Genomic DNA, 21383 nt, shown 5'->3' with positions numbered 1-21383 from the left:
CAAAGCCGGGAGGGATGCCTTCGTGGAGGACTTTCTAAAGGAAACTGGCTCGTATCCACGTTACACATGGGAAAAACCACGAAAAAGCTCATGCAGCCAGCTCGTTCGACGGGACTCGAAGCCCGACCGAATTACCAGTGTTCAGCATCTTTTACCGCTCGGCCGCTGGTGACCATGCTCTTGGTTTGGATGCTGCTTTAATTTCCATTAGCAAATGAACTTATTTTCTAAATTAAACTATTTAAAAATATAGATGTATTGTTAATAACATTTTGGTGCAACTTTTCTTTCTTGTTTTTCTTATCAAATCTTCACCAGAGGTACTATTAGGTCACGATTGTCACCTTTTTGTCTGTATCACTTTTCAAATAAAAGAATGTTGTCACCAAATGTTATCGCCATGTGTTTATTTTTAAAGGAATAATATAACAAACGTAAAAGAATGCATGATAACGCAAATAAAAGGATGTTGCCATTAAATGTTATCGCTCTGTATTTTAAAAGAAATAACACGTAAACGATTATGCAATAATACGTGGCAACACTTACGCTCTATAGGGAAGTCTAAAGATATGTTGTTTTTAAATATTTTGTGATTTTGCGTTGAATTTTATGTTACGTAAGTGTGAAGAAATTCATGTTTAATAAATGAAATTAAAAAGACAAAAGTTAATAATAAAAAGCCAAAAAAAAAAAAAAAAAAAAAAAAAGTTGTGTGAGGTCATCTTACTAACAAACCTGGACATTGATTTGATGAACTGAGAAAAGACTGAAAAAGAAATTAATGACAATACTTAACATTGTATCAGGAATTCGAAACATATGCTGCGTTTACAAATTTTATGTTTTACTCTTGAATTTTATGTGGCATAAGTGCGAAGGAAACGTTGCTTAATAATCAAGCTAAAATGCAAAAAAGTATGTTAGCTGGAGTGAGTCCAAGAGAAGACCGGTAAACTGCGAACTCAGCGAGAGCATAAAAACCTTAGCAAATCCTCTGGTGCGACGTTGAAATCTGAATCCTTTCAGATTTTCTTTCTGTTCCTTTTCTATCTCTTTTTTTAAACTGCTATCGGATTAACTATGATTGTGGGTTAATCGTCAGAGGTACTACCCCGGCTAGTTATTTTCGCATGCTTTTCATGACGTCGGCATAGCTTCGATTTAATAAAGTCAAATAATTAATTTAGAAGTCAAATAAGAATAATCGGTGTTATATTTTCAAATTTTCAAACTTGAAATTTCAAAATTTGAAAATATAACGCCGATTTTTGTTGTTTGACTTCTAAATTAATATTTGTTCGGCGTATTATTGTATCTTAAAAGTCAAATAACTCGGACAGACTTGGTGTGTTCCAATCTGACAAAAATGATTGCTCCCCTTCTCTCTTGTATTTGGTAAATAAACATTTTTTTCTTAGATCTTTATTGAATTTATAAGCAATTTATGAAGAGCAAGAACCGTGTAATATTATTTCAAAATAAAATCCAATTCCCCTCGCAAATCTCATTTTTCCAATTTAAATTCTGAAATGAATTGAATCCGTACATTCCAAAACGGGATATTTTTATCTTGTTTTTCTTCCGATGACGAATGGCTTTCTGATGTTTATAACAATTTATAACAAAACGTAAGTATCCTGCTTCGTTGCAGTCGAGCTTTAGGTTTTTTTTTATTTATCTCATTTTGATACATATTTATAATAATCCCAACATTTAATCTTTCAGTAATTTAAATTCGGATGATTTTACGTACTTTTTTAATGCATGTAATCTGAAGCTAATTCCTGGAACAAGAAAAAGTATGTTCTATATTCGACTTAACCTATTACTTTAACGGTAAGTATGAAGACATTAGTTTTCTGTATTTTTTATACCTCAGACATAAATTTAGCAGGCGGAGGGCGGATAAAAAAGACCTTTTTTCTGTAAAATGGATAAAAAACCATTTTCCTATGAAATTGATGAAAAGTAATGAATACTGAATTCGTTCATTATTTTTAATAGTTATTGCAACATATAATTAAAGCTAATGTAATATATTACGTTATAGTCTTAACAGTAATATTTCTAATACATTTGATGCTAGTTATAACGAATATTCTATTACAACGACTGGTACAAAGTCCCCAACTGATGAGAATACATGAAATAGATTTTAGCTCACGTGAGCACTCGTTATACTCGTTATATATATTTTCTGCATGACGTGAGAAATCGTTATTACAGGTGTTGTTGTATATAGTTAAAGAATTCAAAACAAATTAATTGGGATTTCAAAAGAAGTGTGTTGGATTTCCTTTTTCTCTTCCGAGACACTTTTACTATGTCCTGATAATACAATACAGGATTATAGTTTTGCATTTGTGAGAGAGACAGCTATTACTTTAAATATGAGCATTGAAAAATTATTTCCTGCATTTGTCCTCAAATTCCATTGGATTTACTGTTTAGGGGTTTGAATAATTATATTTTAATATTTATTTTGTTTCATATTGAATTTTGTATATTCCAGTTTGTTATAATACTTTACTTTAGAATTACTCATATTTTGGCTGCATTATTACGTTTAATATCGCATGCTCAGAAATCATGAAAAGATAAAAAGTTATATCTATTTAATATCATGATAATAACACTAAATAATAACACTAAATAATAATAATAATAACACTAAAAGTTACTCATAATTGTGTTCTCCATTCTCATAAGCTATTGCATTGTCTTTTCCCTTGCACATACCGAAATACAAGCAAACAAAATAACTGTTTCGTGAAAAGTTAAATTTTCATCTCTTCTGAGAATTTCGAGGACGTATATTTCGCAGCTTGATGACAATTTTTTTTTTTGTGGAAATAGTCTTACCAGATGATACGATTTCCTCTCTGCCCTACAGCTTGTCGTTTACGCCCTGAAGAAACTTGAATGAAATCCTTCCTGTTACATTTTCTGGGCCCCAAACAGCTGGATCCCATTAACTGGATCTACGGAATCCCCAAATAGAAATAATTCCCCATTCCCCCATTTTTCGACCTTTTCTCAAGTTTAAATTTTTTTTAAAATTCTCGATTTCCCGATTTCAGCTGGAGTCCCCGATTTCAGCTGGAGGGCAGTATCGCTGTGTTCTAAAAGGAGAAAGGAGGCAGAAGTTGATAGTTTTCTTATCATTCCTCGGATGATATACCGTTATTTTGTTTTTAAAAGTATGATAGTGTTATTCTTCTCTGGTGACACAGTAGTTTTCATTCCGTTTAAAAAGGGAAATTCTGTGTGTGTTTTCATAAATGTTCGAACTGATGTCTGGTTTATATGCCATGTATGTTTTCGTAAATGGTCGAATATCAAAATTCCTTTCTAGTAGTGCGGGCATCTAATTCATTTTTAAACTGCATGAACAGTCAAAGTGAAAGTTTGATTTCTTGGAATATTTAAAATGTACATAGATTTTCAGTGAACTAAGACTTTCAGCTGGAAATATTATTTTATGAAATTTTTAGCTTAGAAAATCGTAGCTGTTGTTTATCATTGCATATGTGGAATTTGAAGGCAGAGTGAAAGAATGAAATGGGCGAATCTATGAAAAGAGGATTTTCATTCTCTGAATTTATCTTTGAGGGTATCGATTAATGAATGTACTTGTGAGCAGGTTTTCGATGATTTCACAACCTACTGGATCTTTTTAAAAATGTTTAAAAGAAAATACTTTTATGATATTTTTTAAACTTTGGTTCTAATAACTGATGATTTCATTATACTAAATGTTTTTATTACAGCACTGAGTGTAAAGTGCTTTATATCATATTTTTACTTTGAATACGGTTATACATATATGTATGAAAATTACGCTATCATTTCTCGCGACCGTATCTGTACTTGCCTTTTAAAAAAAATGTTGTATTATCCTGCTGGCCGAAATTACTTGTAAAAATATATGTTCTAAACCAAGCTTGTCTTTTATGATTGATATATTCGACCAGAAGTTGCTGTCAGCTTTTCAGAAAATGCTATGAAATGCTATTACATAAATTCAGAATTTTATTCCATGGTTATCACTTAAACTCCAAATTTCCAAGAGCATCTAAAAGATCATTTTCCCATTATTGGTTCGGCTTAAATAAAAGAGAATTCTTCGTTACTTGTATGGTTGGCTATTTTACATTTTTTATGAAATTTTTCCGACGTATGTATGTGAGTATTACAAGTGTGTAACTTTTAATTAACTAGTTAAACAGTAATGCATATTTCACTAAATAACAATGTTTTCTCTGCTATGAAACATTTTATGTAAATTTTATTAACAAATTCCCATCCGTAGTGATAAACTTATTTTTATAAGCTTCTTCCTTTTCTTAAAATAAATAAATAATAATTTGATGTGGACGTCACATGGTTTCCTTGTACAGTCTGTTAAATTATACACACTTTTTCTTTGCTGCGCTTTATTTAAACTTACTTCTCCGAATTATTCTAACTTAATTAACAGATCTCACAAGTCAAGTTGAAAATAACAGCAAAAATTGATAATTTTGAAATTAAATATCCCTGACAATTTTTATCCTACAAAAATCAAATTTCTTATAATTTCATTTTTTCGCAACGAGCATAAAACTTTTCCAAATACGAGTATAAGAACCAGAAGATCGCATTAAAAGTAAGATTTTATTATTTCTCGAAAATGATTACTTTTTTTTTTTTTTTTTGAAATTTGACATTGCCAAAACATAAATATTTTCCTCGTTTAAAACACTTCTGCAATTAGAAGTATGCGACCTACCACCTAAGACTGGCTGGGTAAGGGAAAATACATATACACGTTTGGATCTGCTGATGGCAGTAAAAGAAGGCCCACAACTAAATATTATAACAGTCCCATATACAAAATTTTCAATGTTTTGCGGCTAATCATTTTTGAGTTATGCGAGGTACATACATACAGACGTCACGAAAAAATTCCTTTTTTAATCCATTTTGCACTATATATATATATATATATATATATATATATATATATATATAAACACAATAGGTTTTTATCTCTCTTAAAATTTCTTCTTGCTAGTGTTTGACCATTAGCTTTAAAAAGTGTATTTATTACTTTGATTCATGATTTTATGTTCGGAAGAAAACTGCAAGCTGCAATTTAATGATATTTGAATTTGAATATCCAGATCTCTGTCAATAGTTCGTCAAAAAGCATAACTTCATTTGATTTTCCAGCTTTGTGTGGAATCTAGAGCCTCCTTCAATCGAAAGAAGTGAATAATTTTAGTTATAAAACCCGTAAATGTTGAGATATTGCGACGTTGTAAGAAAGCATTGCAAAGGTATTATGAAATTTAAGCATCGGCATAAGCTTTAAATAATCAATAATTCAGGGAGTAAAGCTGATAATAGATAATTAATTACCTCCTAAGTTCAAAAGGAAACGGGCTCAGAATCCCACCCTCCTTTCGCTGCGCATAAAATTGTGTAGACTTATGTCTCTTAAACATTTCTCCGATTTCTCTCCTTTACAGCTCTCACCTTAGTTTAAATAAATAAGTTCTTCGTTCTCTCCACCTTTTAAACAATGCCTAACTATAATGGTATAGAAAAAATTGCCTTATTCAAACGCTGAACTGATCGATTTGCAAACATTCGAATTCTTCCTCGAGTAATCTCGTTCTTCTTTTCTCAATTTCTACATGCAGTCTGAGACTGAAAGATTACCACTTTTCGTAACGGTTATTCAACTTCTGTTTAGGTAATAGCTTCAAAGTGCACCGAATCTTGGAGTTGAGCGTCATTTACCTTCGCTCCTGAAACGGTGCAGCTGTGTATCTCATTATTCCAACCATTTCTCAAGATGCGAAGCAACCAGCTATTACTGACGCTCAAGGCTGCAAGTTAATATTGCGTAGATGGGAATTTTGTTGCTGGATTACCTCTGCAGTTCTTCAGTATCACTTTTCTGAGTATCAACCAACACTGTTCTATTACATTTCTGTAAAATATTTTGTGAATAATTTTGAGATCTGTGTGTCCGGCTGCCATTTATGTTCAATCTGTAATTGCCAGAATCGCTGTCAACTTTCGGCTTTAGATCTTCGGAACAACTTTCTACTCTTTTCTAAACATATTACTGCCTTTACGTATGCCTTTTCTTTGTGTAGTCTATATAAAACGGAAATTCACGTGAAATAGATATTCTTCTATACACTTCCGAAAGTATCATAGGTATACTCTATCTGTAAGATAGTTTAATAAAGTATCATTCGAAGCATTACCATCTTTAAAACACTGCATCTAAAAATTATGTAGGAAAGAACATCAATAATTATGAGTACACATTTTAAACCAGTCAAAATATTATTACGTAACTTGTATATAAAGTAGTACGCGTTTGGTAATTAACTCGTTAAGCATCAGGTTAGCCACGGCGGTCCGACACTGTACTTTTGAACCGAGTAAGTAACCAGTGACTAACAGTGCATTTTTTGTTTAGGCCGCATCAGTCACTGTTAACTGCAGTGACACTGTTGATATGCAATTTAAAAAAAAATTATATTTTTCCAAATTTTAAGCAGATATCCGGCTTCCAGCCGATCAGTGAAATTGGATATTGCGGGGTAATTAATAAAATAAGAAAAAATGAGGGAAACTAATTGAAACTGTTTTGATTGTTTTATTTTGTTTTGAAATTACATATAAATGTTTTCCAAAATAATGGAAGCAGCTTGCTTAAGAAAGTTAATTTTTTAATGTTGATTACGTCTTAATCCATAAGAGTTGCCATCACATTTTGTATGATCATTTTTACAAATATTTTCAAGTCTGAGTAAAATAGCAAATTTCAGTAGGAACTACTAAAACGTAATTCAGTATTGGAGGAAAATGAGTGACTTGAATGATTTTTAAGGGTTGTGATTGTTGGTGCTTGGCTTTTTCTTGTATCTGGTAAACTCGGTTTTTAGGTTCTTGGAAATATGGAAAATTATTGCATCTGATAAGTCATGAAAGCATATAATATTTTTGACGAAACATCGTCTCTGACACATAATTATGGGATGAGGACGAAACTTACTGACAGCTCGAAGGACGTTAGAAAGGATTGGTACATCAAAAAGCAAATACGGAGACAACTTTTGAATTGAATTTGTAGCTATAGAACCCAAACATTCATTGCGAAAGGACTGCAAAAGCAGGATGTTTGCAGCAGGTCTGCTGTCAAAAATCTCTTGTTGTACAAGTAAATGCACAACGGAGGTTACGGTGGTGGCCGGGGTAAAAAACGTGGAATGTTGATCCAATAGAAACAAGTACTTTTTTCAGATGGGCTGCATCGAAAAAGTCGATCTGAAAAATACTGCATATTAACTCAAAACGAGTTTTTGTGCGGAGAACAATTATCGAAACTCCGATCAAAGCTGTTCCCGTCCTACAGGAAAACATAGCAATTATGTTATGGTTTGCAGATGATCCACTTATCATCAAGAATAAATATCGTTTACTGCCTAACCGTTTTAAGCAACAGGGTTCATTTAATGCCGCAGACCCCGTTTTCTGCGGGCAATTGCATCCTTCAGGATGATTGTGTTACTCGCTGAAATCGATTTGTTCATTTGTAATTTGACGAGCATGAAGATTAAGTTACGCATATCTCTTGGCCTGTACAATCACCAGGCTTAACTACAAGTTCATCGAAAAAGAATGCTGGGATTACGAATTTTTAATATGCAAATTAATAAACACGTATGATCATAAATTTGGTATTAAACTAATATGAAAAATTTGAAGTTTCAATATGTGTGCCATTAGCCGCGCGACAGTCATCAGTACGATGTTCAGTCTCCCTTCGGATGTTATGAAACATCTGGCGGAGTTACAGTTTCAATTGCGGCTATGATTACTCGATCTAGGTGGCCAATATCGGTAATGTTTTCAATGTACACATTGTCTTTAATGCATGCTCAGAAGAAGTCCAGATGTGTAAGATCGGAGCACTGTGCGGTCCACGAAATGGGGCCATCTCGTCCAGTTCATGTGTTGGGAAACCTCTTACTTAAAGCTTCACGCACATAAAAGGAGAAATGAGGATGAGCTCTGTCCTGTACGAAAACGATGTTATTCCCAGTTACAGCTTCCAAATCATCAGTTTTTGGAAAGACGTAAATTCCCAGCATTATCCTGATAAATGTTTCCCGTTATACTGGTCTTTGTGAAAAAGAAGGCCCAACAACGCGATCGTAAAGCAAGCCATATCAAACATTCACTGTTGGAGAACCATGAATGTACTGGTAGGTATCCGTCAATTGCTGTGATCCTCAAATGCGACAGTTATGACGATTGACACACCCAGTGATATGAAATGTCGCCTCATCTGTGAAAAGTATACGATTTAAGAAGCTTTCGTCATCATCAAGCTTCAACTTCATAAAAGCAGCAAATTCAGTTCGCTTAGTTTTGTCCTCAGGCTTAAACTTATGCCTAAGCTGAATCTTGTAGGCATGAAGTCCTAAACGTTTATGAAGGACGATTTGAATGGCAATTTTCTGAATACCCAACGCTAAACTTCGACGACCAATAGAACGTTTAGGACTTCTAACACAAAACTACTAAAACGCATTTGAAATTTTCTTCTGAGATGCGCGGTTATCCTGCAGATGCACCTTTCGCTACGTTTCCAGTTTCTTTGAATTTTTTCATCCATCGATTCAAAGCTTTATCATCTGGAGCCTTTTCTCCGGCATGTAACGTATGACGTTTACGTTGCATTGCTATGATTGATTTAAATTCTGCTATCTCAATACAAATTGCGCATTTTGTTGAACGGTCCACATTTCTCGGCACGAATTCGAATTTCTCGGTACGAGGAAGAATAACTGCAGACCTCGAACTAGCAATGCTATCTATACTAGTGATCGGTGGAAAACCTTATATTTTTTCATAAAATTTCAACACAAGAATTATTTCTGTACGTTTATGAATTAATTTTTAATAAGGTTGCAAAATTCTGACATTCTTTTTCGATGACACTGTATCATTGAACTACTGCGTTCTGTGCTAGAAAGTGGAGTATGATCTAGTTTTTTATCTCTCAGCATCTTTCAAAGAACTGGAGCAATATCTCATAGAAGAATAGTAGAAAATACCTTTTACCCCATTCAGAACTTATAGGCTTGCTGATATTCTAAAAATATTTCAAGCAGTTTTGGGTGACAAAGATGTTCCTGCTCCAAATTAGATCACAATGCTTTCTACTTTTAGGTGTTTCCATTATTTCGGACTACCTCTGTATATACGAGTATATATATATATATCTTAGGCTATTATTCCACGTAGGCATAATGGCACTGAGGCATTGTCATAAATGGACGCGATTTTGTTTATCCTTATCGCACATTTTATCTCCCAAATTATTGAAACATAAAGTTACTGTTTACTGAAACTCTTTTGTGAGCAAAGCTCTTTCCATATAAAAGTCATTTGATTTTATCAACAGATAGTATTAAACCGGTGTGGTCTGGGTACTTTTTAACACCCATTGGAGACTGTAGACCGGGTGGAAGTTTAGTTGGTTTTATAATATATATACCTAAACCTCCACCAACTTTCTGAAGCAGATATTCGGGGGGGGCACACTTTGACACGTAGCTCGACGTTATCGTAGAACATGATCAGCTTTTCGTTTTGTGTTTGGGTGTGTGGAAAGAACTTTGCTGATAATGAAGAGTTCGAATAACTAGTAACTGGATATTTATTGATTTTAATATGATTTTGTAGATAATTTTTAGCAACTGTTATCTTAATCTGCTTACGAATAGAAATATGTCATCTTAATAGGAACCTTATCAGTGGTCGAAATCATCCAGAAACATTGAAAAAAAGTGACTAATGATTTAATATTATAACATAGCAGGCTTAGTGTTTGTCGTACCTGGATTTTTTTTTCATTATAGCCAGGCATTTGAATCTTTATACAATGGCGTTCTGTATTAACATTTAATCTTGTCATATGATGCGCGTACAACATGATACACTAATACATAATTTTTTTAAGAATTTTCTTAAAGAAAATTCAAAAAAATCTTTCATTTATCTTTCATAAATTTGTGATCTTCCGCTGTTTTATATTCGATAAATCATTACGCTTTTATGTTCTAGAAATTCAAATATATTTTTACCTGAATTTCTTGCGATGTAATTTTCAAACATGGAATAGTTGATGAAGTGTTTTATTCAGTTTTGCTCCTTAATTTGATTTACTGTGGGGAAGAATTCCTTCATTATATGCACCTTAAAATGAAGAATTGATCTGTGTATAAACTAAATCTTCTCATTGTTTATGCATTCAGTGTAAATTTCGTGTCAAGAAATAGAGGCAAGTTTACAGCATTAATTTCGCTCCAGTGCCTTGAATTATGCTAATCTACTAAAGGATGTTGATAGACACATCTATTTTGCCTCGAATTCATTGAAGCGGAAAACAATTCAATACAAGCTATTTCTATCTTATAAAACTGACCTTCAATTCTTTTTGTTGAATGGAAAATTGTTGACAATAATTTATTCATGCAATTCTTTGGCAACTCGTTTTAAGGAAAGCGTCTTCTGGTCACAAGGAAAGTTTCTTTTTATTTTATTTTCGTGCAGTTGTAGATTTGTTATGGTAGTTTTCATTAAGCTTGAAGGAAAACTGACGACGTGTAACGAAGGTAAAATGACGATTGGAAGCAGAATAATGACTAATAGTCATTATTCTGCTTCCAATCGTCAACTATTGTAAAGATAATTCTCCTATAGCTTTAGAGAATTGAAATGTGTAGACATTCGTTAGCTCATCTTGTTAACTCCCTTTAAACTTGACCATGTGTTAAATGTCTCGCAATGTTTAGATCTAATAATGAATGCTGAGAATTGTGATTCCTACTATTTTTTTCCCTCCCCCTTATTACACTTTTTTGGATAAGAGTCTGTTTTAAATCATTTCTAGAAATGAATTTATTTCTTTATTTACTCTGCATTTGTTTCTAAAATTAGATATGTTGTTAAAAATCTTATTTACCTGACAATGGTCAGCATAAGCCCACCACATTTATCGTGGGAATGCGGCTAGTGCTCCTGTGGTTGGCCTGAGGTTTGAGCACCATATAGATGACACCCCACTTTGGCTCAATTCCGCCCCCAAATTTTGAGAGAGAGAGCACCCCGGGTGTGAATGGGTTCGATTGTCTTCTCTCCTCTTTCCCTAATGCCAACATCTCTAGAATACTTTTCGGCTTCCTACATATTTAGAGTGCTCCCATGCCGCACGGACACTGTACATTTACAAACATTCATGCCCTCTCCGGGATTCGAAACCGGGCCCTTCGGTACTACAATCAGAGTTATTAACCACTATCCGGTGTGGGTAGCATTGAATCTTTTATTTGTGAATTTATTTGTTTATTACTATTGTAAAATGAAAAATCTGTGAGTCAATATGTGAGTTCATTCTGCGCACTGTGGCATCTAGAGCCACCAAATTTTAAGTGCACGAGTCCTGCAACGGAGCGTTTGCACTTCAAATCTTAAGATTTGAATTTCGAAATCTTTTCTATATAGTTTATATTTTGGGCAAATCAGCAATTTTTTTAAATATTTTTCTACTGCCAGAGACGGTATTTTGTCGTCATGCAATTTCAAATTTCATATCATCGTAAAGTTTCTCATTCATCGTAACGCATTTCTCATTCAAACGAAGTGTTTTCTACATCACTGTTTTAAAAACTGAACTTTTTATATTTTCTAGAAAGTAGTACACAAAATGTGAAACATTCGCAATTTTATATAGATATATATATGCACTGCGTTAAAGCTAAGTCATTTCTACCTCTAATAAGCTTTGTTTCACGTCTGTATGTTAAAACTGAATTTTTATGATATTTTAAATAACGTCACTTTAATTTTTTAATAAATTCTTCACTTAAAAGTAGAATACCAATCTTGTTTGACTTGCCATTGAGAAGAGCATTTACAAGCGACTTCATTCGAAATGAAACCGCCATCAGAGGCCCAGCGGTAAAATCGCTGAACGTTGAGGTTTTTGCCCATGTCTGAGGGGCCGTTTCTCATAAGCCATCTCCCACAAAGGCATTCATTTCCTTAGTCGGACCGCCCTTACGTGCTTTGTCATCCAGTAATGTAATCCTTCACATTACTGGACTCCAATCCGATTCACTATTACTTGAATCCAATCCGATTCAATCGAAGTGAAGGATTTTGAAGGAAGTGAAGGACGCCCGAAAAATTCTCTCCGTTTTGAAACTTTTTTGTTTTAAGCTGTGGCAGCATTTTGCCCTGTTTATATGTGAATTTACGTGCTTAACTAACTACTGTATTTTGTGCTCTCACATGTTTATGAATATATTTATTTATCATTGACTTTTTCCAGCAGAATTCTTTTTTTTTTCTTTCAGCTAAGGTATATATTTAATAATAAACCGCCTTTTTTTAAGCCCAGTGTTTAATTTTCGATTTTATTATTTTTCATCTTCTGTGAAAATATTAATTTTTAGTTTTAATAGCGATGACATTTATTTTTAATGTTCTTATTTTAACGATTTTTACATGCTAAGCCGAAGGCTGGACGCATAAGCGGTTTGCAAAAATAAGAATATGTGTGCATATTGAGTAGCACTGTTTACAAATGCTGTATTTGTATTTTAGCATAAATTCTGAGAAAATGCCTTTGCTTACTGAATGGCTTTTATTAACGCAGTTAGTTGCAAATGCTGCCAGAAGCAAAAATCGGTTTTACTGCAAGCTGCTTGAAGTAAATAAACTTTAAGAATATGTATATCATTTTATTATTTTAATTGATAATAGCTAATGTTGGCTGTCTTTGTGTAGTTAGAAATTTAGATTTCAACCAAATTAGAAAGTATACCGATTTGAGAGCTGTAGTTTCTAGTGCTAAAGTAATACTGGCATATATTTCTAAAATCCCAAACTGTTCTGAGAAATTCTGAAAGCATCTCGGTTTTCTGTTTATATTTTGAGCATTTATGCATTTCCTTTTGCTGTGTTTAATAACTTTCAATAAATGTGACTAGTTAAAAAAATGTAGTCGTTGTAGAAAATTGTATTCATAAAGATGGCAAGCCCGGTTTAGAACGATACCTGCGTACCAAACGAATTGATGGCGCAACAATTTATTACCTTATTTCAAGTTGGTGGTGGTTATTCCAAACAATAAAAAAAAAAACGCACATTTCTTTTCCATAAAAAAAAAGTGCTAAAAATATTTGCGCGGCAAACGTAAGCTAAAATCTATGAGAGAAAGAACTAAAAGCAGAAGAATAGTTTAAAAAGGGATTTTCTTGGTACAAAATTATAAATTAATCATTCGTCTGATTCTGTATAAATTGAAAAAGGAAATAGATTTCATTTTTTCATTGTATGTATACTTGCTTTCTAAGAAAATCGTAGTCGGCAAATGGTCAAATGATCGTTCCTCTCCCGCAAATATAAATTATTTCTGGATATATCGCCAAAAATATCTAAAACAGCTGAGTTTAGAGCCAAAAATATAGTCACTAACATTTTGAACAGTTGAGTAGTTTCGTAAATTTTCGTAAAATCTAAATAAATTATTCTCAACGAAAAATCTGCTGCGTAAAATATTTTAACAAGCATAGCGCCGCAAATAAAACGCTGAGATGAAATTTAAAATAACAGTAACTTTACCTTGTAACTTTTTAGATTTATTGTGAACTTCGCGGTGTTTAAAATCTTTACATTATTTTAATACACTTTGAAGAATGGTTAACAATTGCGCAACAGATTTGGAAGGTTAAATGAAACGCTTTGCAATCCATTTTGCAAGCCATTTTTGAAGCAACTAGTTTATTTATTTCTAATTAATTTTCATTTGCGGAAAGCAAGCACTTTCAGTCATTTGTACTATTTAAATAAATCTTTAATTTTCTTCAAAATCTAGTTGGTCATCTGTTTATTTCTCTTTCGTAACTGTGCCTTTTAAGTAGGGAAATTAGATAGACAATTATTTGCGGCAAACTTACGAAAGTTATCACGGTTAAGGAGACATCCTTAAGATTTTCTAAGAGGAATTATTTTGTATTCACGTTAATTTGTTCCACGTAGATTATCAGAATACAGATGAAATTATCAGAATACAGTATTCAGAGATTTTAACAACATGCTTTCAGAGTAGCATTCAATGTGAAAGATATCTCACCTGAAGTACTGAATACTAGTAGCTCGTTCCGGTTTCAAATTACATTGGACCTGGCTGCATGAGAATTTTTATGGTTAATCCAAATATCGTCTCAAAATCATTTTTAGTACTATGAGAAATTTTCAGTACTTTGATATCCCTTCCAGCACATTAATGCATAACAGCCAACCAGCAGCCTGGTGGTAAAGGCGCAGAACTGTGGTAGTTTGACCTGGGTTCGATTCGGGGCGAACGGAGCATAGGTATACCCATGCGTAACGTGTATACGAGCCAGTTTCCTTTAGGAAATCATCCACGATAGCCTCCCTCTCCGTAAGCAGATAACCCTAGCGTGCTTTACCATAATCATTTAATATTTCAATCCGTTATTTTTATTATAAATAAAAAAATATTATTATTCATATTTATTTTATTTGATGCTACGTAATGCAGAGAAAGCTTACTTGCAGCGTCTTAGATGGCTTTCACTTAAATATTCGCTGAAATGGAAGAAAAAAATGTTTCAGAGCGTTTACCAAGTGCCCATTTTGATAATAAAAGAAAGAAGACCTGTATAAAATCCTTTTTATTTATACACTAGTACTAATTTCAATTTTATTGATGCTATAATTGTAAGGTTTATTTTAAGTAATGCGTTATTTCCTATATTGAATGCTTCCTGCATTTCTACTGTTTCGTCTGTTGCACCGGAAAACTCACTTGAAATGAGTTTCAATAACGCGGCAGAATCTTAAGTTTAAAGAGCGAGCTCTGGCAAATTATTTTCGTAACCGTTGAGAGTAGACGTTCTATTACAGAAATGTTTTTAGATGCCACAAATGTTAATGTTTGGTCTTTTTTTCACTTTAGAAAAATCAGTTTTGTTTATTTTAAAAAAATTCTAACTTTTTATGTTGTCCTTAATCTCTATAGTTATATTTAGGAAAATTTTATACTCATTATATAAAAAAAATTAAACTAAAAGTTTGACTCCAGTACGACAAAAATTGGACTAGATATTCAATTTGAAAGCTTCTAATTTTTTTACTTGTCTTTGAAGGGACAGTTAATAAGTAAATTAGAATGAATGGAGATTAATTTTTCTCCTTAAATATTATTCAATGATATTCTTTTATGTGAAGTGTTACATTGTTAAAATATCTAGTTTTGTTCCAATTGGTGTGACGAAAATATTTTCACACAAGTAGTTTCCAAGTTTTCAAATGCTAAAAGTACGTTATTAATATAATCCAATAATCACGCAAAAAGAATTTATTAAAATAGAAATAGTTTTCAGTTTTGATTTATTCAAATAATGTTACGATTGGCTGTATATTAGTACTAAAATTACCCATGGTTACTGTGTTAGCTTGTTTTTGTATTCTGAAGAAAAATTAACGATTCACTTTATTAATGATTTGAAGTTATTAACTGAAAATGTAAGTGTTTAAGGTGTGTCTTTGCTGCAAGCATTGCTTAGAAAAATATTTAATTGACCTACTGGAAATTGGCCTACTGAAAATAACAATGTAATTTTAATTATTAGAAAATAATAAAATTGCAGCTGCACATATACAAGCACTTAAATTAACTGTCTTTAGAAACATATATTGTAAAACAGTTCATTAAAAAATAATCATTTTTATTCTTGGCATTATCTGATAAGAGACCGTGATTACGTTTCTTGGAGACTAAGTTATTTGTTTACTTGTTTTCCCCTCGTTTCCTAGGAAAATTCTTTTTTGCCTTCCCCCTCCATCTTTTTCATTCGCGAACATATTTTAACGTACGCGACTTTCACAATTAAATTCTCCCATCCACATAAAAATGGCAGCAAAAAGGTGGATGACTCGTAGGAGAATGGAAAAAAATTGCTGGACAACTCGATATTTTTTTGGTGAAGTTAATAGGAAATAATAAAATATAAAAACTAATTCTTATTATCAATGACCCTAAAGTTGTATGGCTTTTAGATTATTGTAATGACAGGTTAAAAAGGATTTTTATTATGACTTTCTAATGTCTTATGTAATGTTGTTATATAAATATATATTGTAAATTAAGGAACGTTTCCTTGATTATATATACTCCAAAACGTTTTCGAAGCATTGAAATGACAGATAAAAAATAATTTTAAAGTGGTTGTCTAATGTTTCTTGCAACCTTTATACCCTAAAATGCTTCATTTATATACGCTTACAAACTATGTAATGTTTCTCTTCTTATTATGTATTATTATGAAGCGTTTTACGCTATCCCTTCTTCCTCAGCGGTTTCCTTTATAATCTCTCATATATTTTGATACTGAATATAACAAAAATTCATATCATAACTTAATCTAAATATGCTACGACAGGTATAGATGACTGATGATTACACTGTTACTATGTAATGATACATGTTATACTGTTACTATGTTATGATGTATGATAAATGAATGAAATTTTTCATAGTTAACTATGCATACGTATCTTTTAATTAAAGCTTCCACGTGTCTACGTCCCTGAAGCAGAATAGTATTATTCGGTTTTTCAGTACTCACTATAAGATTTCTTTTTGACACACGACCCTCCAACGGGCGAACACTAAAGTCGCCGAAAAGTGGTAGTTCGGTCTGGGGTTCGAATCCCGGTGAATGAATTAGCTGCATAGGCACATTCTTAGTTTCTTCATCTGTAGCATGTATACCAGCCAGTGTTCCATAGAAAGTCCTCCTCGAAGGCATCCCCTCTCTTACGCAGATAACCCTCGAGTGCTTTGGCATAAACAAATAAACCAAACATTTTCCACACGGTTAGTGTAAATAGAACCGTGGTAAATACTTATCGAAGGCTGGGGCGGGAGAGGTTTATCGATGGCAAAACACGCTAGGGCTATCTGGTTAACGGATGAAATACTTTTGTCGCGATCTGAGTTAACCAAAGATTATCTGGTTAGAGTTGGACCAGGATTAATCTGTCTAACGGAAGAGATGCCATTCGATAACCGGTAGGCGGGGCGGAGGCATGTAAGAAGAAATTTTCCAGTTAACTGAATAATTAAACATCACAAACGTTTACAACATTCGAAGGGTTGCATTTCTTCTTCCGTGTATGTAGCGTAAAACTAGTGTAAATTTGAATGAATGAAATTAAGGAGTAAATTTAGGAAACGAATTTCTTTCTGCAAAATGCATGTAGAATTTTGCTTTGTAATTTTCTTCTTCTGTATAGTTAGCTCAGTCTCTAACGCAGAAGAAAAAAATTTAAGGTGCATACAAAATTATGCAGCTTATCTTTTTTTTAATGTTAGATAAATATACAGTTATTAGAAACATCATACGGCAAAAGTGGAAACGTTTTACGTATTAATGATGGGGAAGAAAATACTTGAAAACGTTTAAAACGCTGTAAAAATCTCAGTTTCCTGTCGATGAAAATATTGACTTCTGTCTCGTCAATGAAAATGGCGAGTCCTTTCTCTAATGTCGAAAAATGTCTTATCCGCGTATTTCTGTCCCTTATAAGTGTAATGTTTATATAATCATAGTGAACTTGGTTTGGTTTATTTAATTATAACAAAATGCTTGAGGGCAATCTGCATAAGGGTAGGGATGTTTCCGTGGAGGTCTTTTTAAGGGAAACTGGCTCGTCTATACGTTACACAGGGGAAAACCACGAAAACGCTCATGCAGCCAGACCTTTCGCCTGGAATCGAACTCAAGTCGGAAGAAGAAAACTTGAACACTCATTTATATTTTTAACATTTAAGTATTGCATTTGATCTTAAATTTGATTTCCGGTTTATGCGCTTGGAGATTACATTATCTAAAAATGCGAAAATAATTAGGGAGAACTGTTAATGAATTAAAAACAAATTCTTTTGTAAAATCATGTTTTGTTGAAAACATTAATACTAAAAGAAAATCTCGAAAGAATTTCTTAAATTCTTTCAGTTAATAATCGATAATGCATTTTTATATAATTTGTGGCTATATACATTTTTTCAAAATTTATAGTAAACAGCTAGTATTGTTTGAAGGATGAAAGATTTCTTTGATTACTTACTGCTGAACCCTCTCAATTTATCTTCTGATACTAATGGTCGCTTTGTAACACTAATAATGTGCTTTTGATGCTAATGTTTGCGAAATTATTAAATAGTAGTAATAAATTTGAGAGATATTGGATATGTATGGTAGCTTTCTTAGTTTCCTTTCCGTAATATTCATAACCTGCATCACAGAAATAAATTTCTGAACTAATCTGTCATGTCTTTCAACTTGTGACTTAATAGTGTAAATACAAACATAATTTCGAGAGTAGTGCTGTGCATCGTAACAATCTAAAGAGTGGATGTGTAAAATTTCGATGTAATTTTATCTTGAAAGCACTTTTATTGGTATATGGTGAATAGCAAAGGTTTTTGAATGTGCTGGTCTTTCTGGACGAAGGAACTTGTTGGCTAGCGAGGCTGTTCCCATGTTTTTTGTTGTAAACTGTGAATATGTTTACATACATGAATTTTCCTATGAAAGTGTTCCTTCGATGTAGATGACCTTAAATGCTTTACCATAATAAATAACCTAACCACAATAGCACGCAGTTAGTTTATAGGTAAAGTTGCCTAGTTTTGGTGGATTGCACGTGTGCATGTGGAAGTGCCTGAAGATACTGTGTTCGTTTTCGTAGGAATTAAAATTTTTAACCAAGAGATGTCCGTTTGTAGTTCTTGTGGAGTGTGGGAATCAAGAAGAGAAGATGCGTGTTTTTTATAATTGTAAACAATATTATTTATTTTATCTAACTGCGCTATGGAACTGTTAATTTTCATTACTGTGTATTGAGCTCAGAAGTTAATTCTTCAGGGATGTCGAAAAAAATATTGCGATTGCGGAGGAAACGGAACTGATCATCAAGCAATAAAGCAACCGACTTACTCATAGTTGACAAATGATTCATTCATTGTTTAATTTCCACCTTAACAAAGGTAAAAAAGAATTACAAAACGGAACTAACCCCTAATACTGCTTCGTTTTTGTCGTTAAGTAGTTTGCTGTAACAAGATTCGTTTACGCCCACCTGTTTGATAGTTTTCCTGTTTCAGTGAAAGAGGAAATTAGGGGAAATACTAAGCATTTCTTCTAACTCTTTGATTTTTAGTTTCTGTAATTATAGGAATATCTTTTAACTTAAGCCTCATACTTTTTCAATTCTTTCTTTAATCATAAATAAATCAATAAAATAAATATGATGTTGAGTTCGATACGATAGAAATTCTTATGCAAATACTCCAAAATATAATGTGCAAATGATTAAAATATAAAGACAGTAACTGAACAATGGCTCATTCCCGTTGTGTGGAAGTCGTGCTTCGAATAAAGTGCTTCAAGAGCAATTTTATGAGCAATTTGTAGTTCTACGAAACTTAGGCATTGCAGGATGTTTTAACATCAGTTTTGAGTGCATGCGAATAGATGAGCAAGAATTAGACGGCTTTCAAAATCACTTGCAATGCAGGAAGCCAGTAACCAGAGAGCATCTCCGATATTATTTTTATAGTGTTTGCTTAGATCAGCATGAGATAATGTTAGCCGTGGTGATTTTCCGTGGTGACTTTCTAAGTGTCTTTCGATTATTTTAAGTGTAAATGGCCCACACGTGCTCTTCTAAAGACAGGCCTAGCAACTCATTAAATCTGCCTTGATTGTGAAGTACCACGGGTTTTCTAGATCGTTTCCTAGAATAGCCAGATACTCCTAGTTAACTTTTCACGGCAGCGTAGTTTATCAATGGCATTCTGGGTTCAGTTTTATTCTTCTTTTCACACCATCCCCATGCTTTTTATCAACCAGGCCATCTAATCTAATCTAATCTAATCTAAGAAAATAAGCCGTACCGCCAAAATTGGCACAACCGTCAATTTAAAAGAAACAAACTGAAAGATAACTGGATAAACCAGGCCATATGTTCTGAAGGGTGCCTTCATAATATTGACACCTATCCCGATAATACACTTAATATGACGCTTCATAGGATATACCAGCGTCCAGAGCTGGAAACACTGAGCAAAATAAGCACGTGATTAGGACATCAAGGAAAGAGGGCACCACAAAAATTTCGCTGTGCCTGTTTGACCATGGAATGTATGCTGCAGCTAAACAGAACCAAGAGAAAAGGAATGGGGAAAACGTGTAAATGTATGTTGGACGAGCCTAAGGTCTTCTAAGGAATCACCAGAATATTAAAACCTCTAAAGATTTTACGTGGCCTTGTCTCTGCCCATTCCTCAATGCCGACAAAATGGCAGATCATTTGATCCACATATATATAGAACGTCATATCTCTCCGGATATCCGTGAGTTGTGTGTATATATACCATGCTTTACTTTACTGAAGAAGCAACTATTCTGTCTATTTTACTAGTTTTTTTTTGGGGGGGGTAGGTCAGATCAATAGAGATGGATTTCTCATAAAGTCACAGCCTGGAACCCGGACTAACAGGTCAGACTGAAGTTGGAAGCCTTCAATCAATTGGTCACATTTAGTGTTTATATGGGAGCGGTTTGCGTTTGGTTGTTTTGGCGTACGTGTGCATTAGTTACTGATAATTGTTGATACTGAACAGGTACTAGGACATAAACTCAAGAGGAGACTAAGACGTGAAATTGCATTACACTGGAAGCTATAAAAAATTTATTTTTGTACACATTGTTACATGTGTATATAAAATATGAAACAGAATTATTAAACTTACATGAAATCGATTGGCAATAGACCTTTAAATTCATAATTTATAATTAAACACATCCTCTTTTCAAGGATACGTTTTGTATCATTTTGCGTCACTCTGCATTATGTTGCGTCACTATTTCTCTGCGATGTCTGTGCCCTGCGAAAAATTTTTGTCCAGTCGCTACTCAAGATTAAAATAAAGACGCTCTGAGCTTATAAATACTACTGCAATTATTGCGCATCCCTCATTTGCTGCTTGCTCTACTTTTTTATTAAAATAACATTTATTTTAATATTATGTCTGACCACCGGAAAGCATTACTTATCAACTAAACTACCTTTGTTATATTTCATGTTTATGGTATCAATTTTTCCTGTTATAGGACAACGCGCGCCAGTGTTTTCGATAAAGACGGCAAAATATTCTTTCGTGATCAATTGATTTCACTACAAATAAAAATTACGATAAAATT

The sequence above is a fragment of the Stegodyphus dumicola genome, chromosome X1 (genome assembly GCF_044657685.1).
Source record: "Stegodyphus dumicola isolate Sdum_Otavi_A_Nest chromosome X1, ASM4465768v1".
NCBI classification, from domain to species: Eukaryota; Metazoa; Arthropoda; class Arachnida; order Araneae; family Eresidae; genus Stegodyphus; species Stegodyphus dumicola.
This window is presented reverse-complemented; position numbering follows the sequence as displayed.